The sequence below is a fragment of the Salarias fasciatus genome, chromosome 5, assembly GCF_902148845.1.
Source record: "Salarias fasciatus chromosome 5, fSalaFa1.1, whole genome shotgun sequence".
NCBI lineage: Eukaryota > Metazoa > Chordata > Actinopteri > Blenniiformes > Blenniidae > Salarias > Salarias fasciatus.
In genome coordinates, this window is record NC_043749.1 from 9,767,284 (window position 1) to 9,773,790 (window position 6,507).

Genomic DNA, 6,507 nt, shown 5'->3' on the forward strand with positions numbered 1-6,507 from the left:
GAGAGGACACAAAACGTGAAGTGCTGAGAGGCAAAGACGGGACGAGGCTGACACGCTGCTTTGACAGGAGGTGACAGGAGCTGAAACCATGGGGTGCATTCACAGTACGAGCTCGGCAGAATCCAGAAGTATGGACTTGATGCGGACGCTGGAGGAATCCCCATAAAATCAGAGCTGATCTGCACCCTGAAATCCTTCAGATCGCTGAGGTAAGTAAACAGCTACTATTTGAGGACATGTCAACATGCTGGTGGTTGCACCCAGCAGAATGTGCTCCCTCATCGTACTCTGTGGCGAGGTCACTGGCCCCGGAATGGAAAGCGCACTTTTAGTTTACAGAGATACAATTAAAAAAGAAACAAAACAGATCCATGCAGAGAATTTTTTTTTTTTTATTCCTGATGTGATCTGTGTCGTCCCTGCAGTGTTCTACTTTCCAGATTCTATGAAACCGTTCCTCCTCTGTGTATTTTATGAGCAACGGGCTCTCGTGCTGCATGCTCGCGTGCCGGAAGTGTTGCAGGTCACTGTCACACCTGAACCGGAGGCGTGACTGAGCCACAGGTCAACCATGTTTGGGTTTTGAGGGTGTTTGTTTATTACAAAGCGATGACCGAGGAAAACCAGGTATGCACAGCAGCGGATCCGCTTCTAATGATGCCCCCCCCTTCCCCCTCCTCCTTGCTCCCCCCCGGGCATCAAAGTTCAAGAGGAAGTGGTTTAAGTTACTGTCTGTTTTCCACCCACCGCCTGCCTGTCTGCTGCCGCTATTTAGGAACACGTATGGATTTAGGAACACGCTGCTCTTCCACACTCCTCATGAAGCCTCCGGTTAGACCTTCATAGAATCCAAAATACAAAAGATGCCTGTTGATTTAGCGCCAAGCTTCGGAGCAGAATGTGGTGTCCTCACATGTCAGAGTAATCACACAGTGGCATGCTGGATGTCGGCGGAGCACAACTAAGTTGAACAGACGTGAGCGAGGGCCGCGTTGCCACCTTTGTGAAGCGATCAGGCACAGCAGAACTTCTGCTCTGTGCAGAAACACTCTGGCGTGTGGGGGACATTTACGTCTGCAGAGACGCTGACCTCCCAGATAGTGCAGGAACAAAAACTTAGTCAGATCACATGTGACTTCAAATCCCCTAAAGTCCTGAGTGTGTGTGTGTGGTGTGTCTCCCCATGCCAAATTATGATACCATAGTCCTCCGCTGAATGGGCGGACTCGACATGTGGAGAGGAATGAAATGTGTCATACGCACAAACGGTCCAGGAGTTCTGTGTGTTTTGTTGTTGTTGTCTTCAAGTTTTCCTCTCCGTTCCTTTTCTTTTTTTCTCACACACACACACAAACACAAATCCATTCCCACACCTATTTTCAGCATTTCATAGCTGTTTAGAGGTGACAGCCCCGACTCATGCAGGTTATAATACCCAACCAGAACTGGAGCGTACTGCCGGGCTCGCCACCTGCTGCCGTCCCTTCCTGATGGAATTGCGTGTGTGCGTGTGGTGCGTGGTATGTGTGTGTGTGTGTGTGTGTGTGTGTGTGTGTGTGTGTGTGTGGGTGTGCGTGCGTGCGTGGTGTGTGTGTGTGTGTGTGTGTGTGTGTGGTGTGTGTGTGTGGTGTGTGCGTGCATCTGTGTGTGAGAGACTCCAGCTCTCGTGAGTGTCATCACTTGTGAGGTGCCACTGAAAAAGGCAGCGAGGCATTTAGTGCGTAGGGGGTGTGTTACCGTACTGTATTCATTTACAGTTTGTGCGTGAGCCTGTGTGTGTGTGTGTGCGTGTGTGTGAGTATGTGTGACTGTAGCTGTATATATTAACCTTTTACAAGCAGAGTGTGTCTTCCAAGCATCTTGTTGAAACTGACACACCATCAGAATGTAACCTGACTGACCTACACTCAGCTTCAGATGTTTCCTATGTCAGAACAGATGCATTATGGTTAAAACGACTCCCTTCAGCCACTGCTGCTGCCGCTGCCGCCGGCCCGCCGGCAGTAAACAGCCAATGCGCGACGCAATCAAAGAAATCCATTATGCTTGTGCTGGTGTGAGACCCGCTCTTCATCTGCATGAAGAGATGAATTGGTTGAGACTCTGCAGTGGTCAGGGATGCCTGGGGAGTGACATACGCTCTGGCTGCAGACCATCAAACGGGGTGGAGTTCTTTAATACTGCAATGCAATACTGCAACACTGCAGATAGTCACGGAGCCTCCGGAGACTGAACGTCCACTTCATCACGGGCCCTCATGACTGGTATCAAAGTACAGAAAGCAACTGGAAATATTTGTGCAGCTCATGCAGTTCATGGTATCAGAAAACCTCATCGAGCTGTGACGGTTTAAAGTTGTAGCACATAAAAGCAAAATGATGCCACAGTGAAAGCTGCAGCTTCTTTACAGTATTTTGAGTTATTTTATGAGATCTCACCACATAAAACTTGTTCACTGGTTCCATCTCCTCACTGGTCGAGTATAGGGGGTGCAAAGTCGTTTACACGTCGCATGTTTAGTGAGCCTCTAAATCAAATGCGCTCAAACCACAGAGCATGAATCAATTTTATTTGGTCTCAAGAATAATTTCCCTGCGTTTGGCTCACACTGCTCCGTTCATTACACTAAAGTTAGAGCAATATACCCCACTTCGACATTTTTCTGTATGTAGTCTTTATTGAAACTAACTTCAGACCCTCCCCCCACACACACTACACACACACACAACACACACACAAACGCACAAACGCACATCCTTGGTACCAGTATCATAGCCAACTAATGCAAGACAGCTTTGTCATAGTGGATTGTGAGTGAATAAAAAATCAGATTCCTTGTAACAACCACTAATATAATAATAGCCAATGATGTCGTCATTTGTGCATTTTTAGATGTAATAAAGCCCACAGTGTAATAAGCTGCCAGTGTGTTATAAGATATTTGAGGCGTTGTTGTAGTAACGTTTGGTTTATGCATAAGTTACATGACTGAAGTAGGGTTAAAAACAAATAAAAAATTCTAACTACATCTGATAATTTAATAATACAAAAACACAGCTGTATTTCTAGCAACTAAAAGCTTTTGTCCAGTTTCCTTCACAAAATAGTGAATTGGATACTTTTCATATTCTTTCAATGACGATAGAAACTATGCAACACTATCAGTCCCAATCTAATCCTATTTTATTATATTATTGGCAAGTTACTATGTTATCCACTCTCAGGCCAAAAAGAATTATGTCATTGGTTGTTGGACGCCTTTAACAGCAAATGTTCAAACTGATAATTTACTGAACCTGAGACAGGCTTTGAGGTTTCCTGGGAGTATGTCTAGAAAAGCGCTATATAAAACCAATGCATTATTATTATTATTTTATGATGTTAATATTCTGAAGACTGGAACACAGTATTTACATAGTCTGCTGTAAAACCTCAATATTTCATTGAGCAATCGCTTGAAAAATGCAAATGTGCCTCATAAGTGGCTAAAGAAAAGGATTTATTGGGCTCCTTTGAGTTTACCGGCCATCATAGATGCTTTGGCATATTTAAATTGGCCACAAATTGTTGTCTTAGTTTTTAAGTATCCTTGAATCCAGTTTCTATCAAAAACCTGTTCTATAAACTTCAAATCTTCAATACGACTCTGTATTTGAGGATTCTAAAACAATTTGGTAAATCTAAGTTTCCATTTCAAACATCATTTGAATAAAATACTGTAAGCCTCACATACATTACTGAGATTATTATGTAGAAAAAGAATTTCATGATTCTTAAGATAAGCTGTTATAAATTTGTGAAACAATGTTTTACGGTAATATCCAACTTTTGCACTACTTAAAACTGTCCACTGGGTGGCACTCTCGAGTCACTGTGTTTTCAGTTTGGACTTCAGTCAAAATGACGGGAATCCAAACACACTGATGAAATGATGCCATTCTGAAGGGAAGTCATCACGTTATCAGTGGAAATGTGTCTTTCTTCAGATAATTCACAGATTAATACGATGTTCTGTTTCATTTATGATTTTTTGTGACTTTTAATAGATGTTGCGTGTGTTGTAAATCCAAACTTTTTATGATTTTGATTCAAAATTTGCCAAAAAATCCACAACTAAGCCTACATGCATGGATTAATATCAAACATACTGTATTTATAATTATGTGAACCTAAGTCAAAGGAGTGGCCAGTCTTTCACCTTGAAGGTGAGCTCAGGTCATGAGGTCCACAACAGTTTATGAGCATCACAGCCCAGTGGGTCGTTGCATAAGTTTGATTGATTCTCCAGTCAAAGTTATTAGTTACACAACAATATTTGAAATAGAAATGGTGACTCGGGATGAGTGATGGCTGTTCTCGTCTGATCTCATGTCTCTCTTTTTTGTCACATTGATTGATCACCTTGCTGATCACGCTCTGGCATACACTCACACTGATGCACACACACGCGCGTATTCAGTGGATGCCACACTTTATAACAGCAGGCATTCATCATAACAGCAACCGGACACACGTCGATAGTCCGATCACTTGTTATTCTGACACTTCGGATATGAGATCAATACCACATCATAATGGTCGCATGTTCCTTCTCTGGCTGGAGGCTCTGAGCTACTCCGGGTCAAAGGCAACAACTCTGTTGTTGTTTTTTTAGCCCATGTTCTACCCACTTTTTGTGAATTCGTGATATAGCTGATGTCCTCCATTTAAGTCTACACATTTATACACTTCAGGCTCCACTGAGTATTTGTGAATTTATTGTGACTTCCATGCATTAATAACACTAATACCCCTTGCATGCATCCACTCTTGGCAGAAATTATCCCAGAGAATCTTATCATCTCAATCTGCAGCATCCATAATTTTACTGCATTGTAAATCTTATCATATGCATGCAAAAATAAATATCCAGCAACAGATTTAAATTTCTCTGCCTCTAATATAAATTTTTTACAAATGCAGCTTTCATGGAAGAGCAGCAAAAAATCAGGCAAACCTAACACACAAGTGTTTTCTTTTAAACAAGCAACTGTATTGAAGAACGATTAATTGCTCATGACATTCCCAGCTCTTAACACCACTAAATGAGTACATTGCTGCTGTTGGCTTGCTGTAAACCTAGGATCAAACCTTCAGTCTGGTGACAATCAAATGTTGATGAATTAAATAAATCATTTTCATTTTTAATGAAGAAAAGTACAAATTATGTGGAGCTGTGTTGAGGGCCATAAAGTGCAGTGAGAGTGAATTGCATTCAGATTGCATAAGTTCTTGTAGTGGAAGGTAGGGCTGCATACAACATTAATGATACATTTCTAGAGTCATAAAGGATTTAGACAGTGTACACTCCTGTTTGAGAGGCGTGGCTGTTTCATAATACATCGCAGTTAAGTCAATGAATCAGCTTCCACTCTCGGTTCAAGATGGTGGGAGAGGAGAGAGAGCGAGGCTCAGTAAGTATTTGTGCGAGTGTAAAGCTGCTGTGCACGTCGGCATCCGCAGTCAATGCGTCTCTTGTTTGGAAAACCCTGGCATCGGGCAACTGAAAAAGTGGAAAAAAAAAAAAAAAAAAAAAAAAGCTTCAGCCTCCTAACAGGAAAAACAAACTGGTGTGTTCAGGTACTATATGGTGTTTGTTGCCCTCCACCCAGGCCTGCCTCTCTTGCTGCCTCACACATACCACTCACACACACACACACACACACACACACACACACACACACACACACACACACACACACACACACACACACACACACGTCGTGCAAACACCACCTCCCTCATGTTTCCAAACCCTCTCTGCTCGGGGGAAAATGTAATGGCTTTATTTGCTTCTCATGTTGTCGAAAGACTCCGCTTCAGGAAGCCGTTACCATAAGTCTGACAGCAAAATATGGGTTTCTAAAAAGAAATATCCACAGATCATGACTCACAACAGTCTGATTGCTCTTGGAGCGCATAGCCTCACAAGCAAAAATACAATCTTATGCTATTTTTCCCCTCAATCCTTTCCATTTATACACAAATTGAGTAACATTATGGTATCAGTCTATTGAACCTCTCAGTCAACAATGTCAACAACAGTAGTGAGCTCAGTGTTTGGAGCGTACGTCAGAATTACCTTTTGCTTTGCCCACAGACTGTGTTTACACAGCTGCCAGGACTGCCCAGCGTGGCAGCACAATGCAGTGTTGAAGGAAACTATTGCCCATCGTCAGGGAAGGAAAACCTCGACTAATTGAGCCAGACTCACAGACATGAGAAACTCGAAATCAGAAAATCGGCATCAGAGGCGGATACAACCAGAACGCAGCATGAACTCACATGCTGCTGAGTTAGACTCAGCTCGTCTGTGACCAGTGACTCTGCATCCAGCAGCATCTAAAAACTCCTCTTTTTTATCGTTTCAGCTGCCCTGCAGCCTGAGACAGAATAAGGCCAAGTAGAAAGGCAAAGAAAACAGGATGCCTTAAAAGCCGACAAAATCATATGAGAGGTATTTTTAGT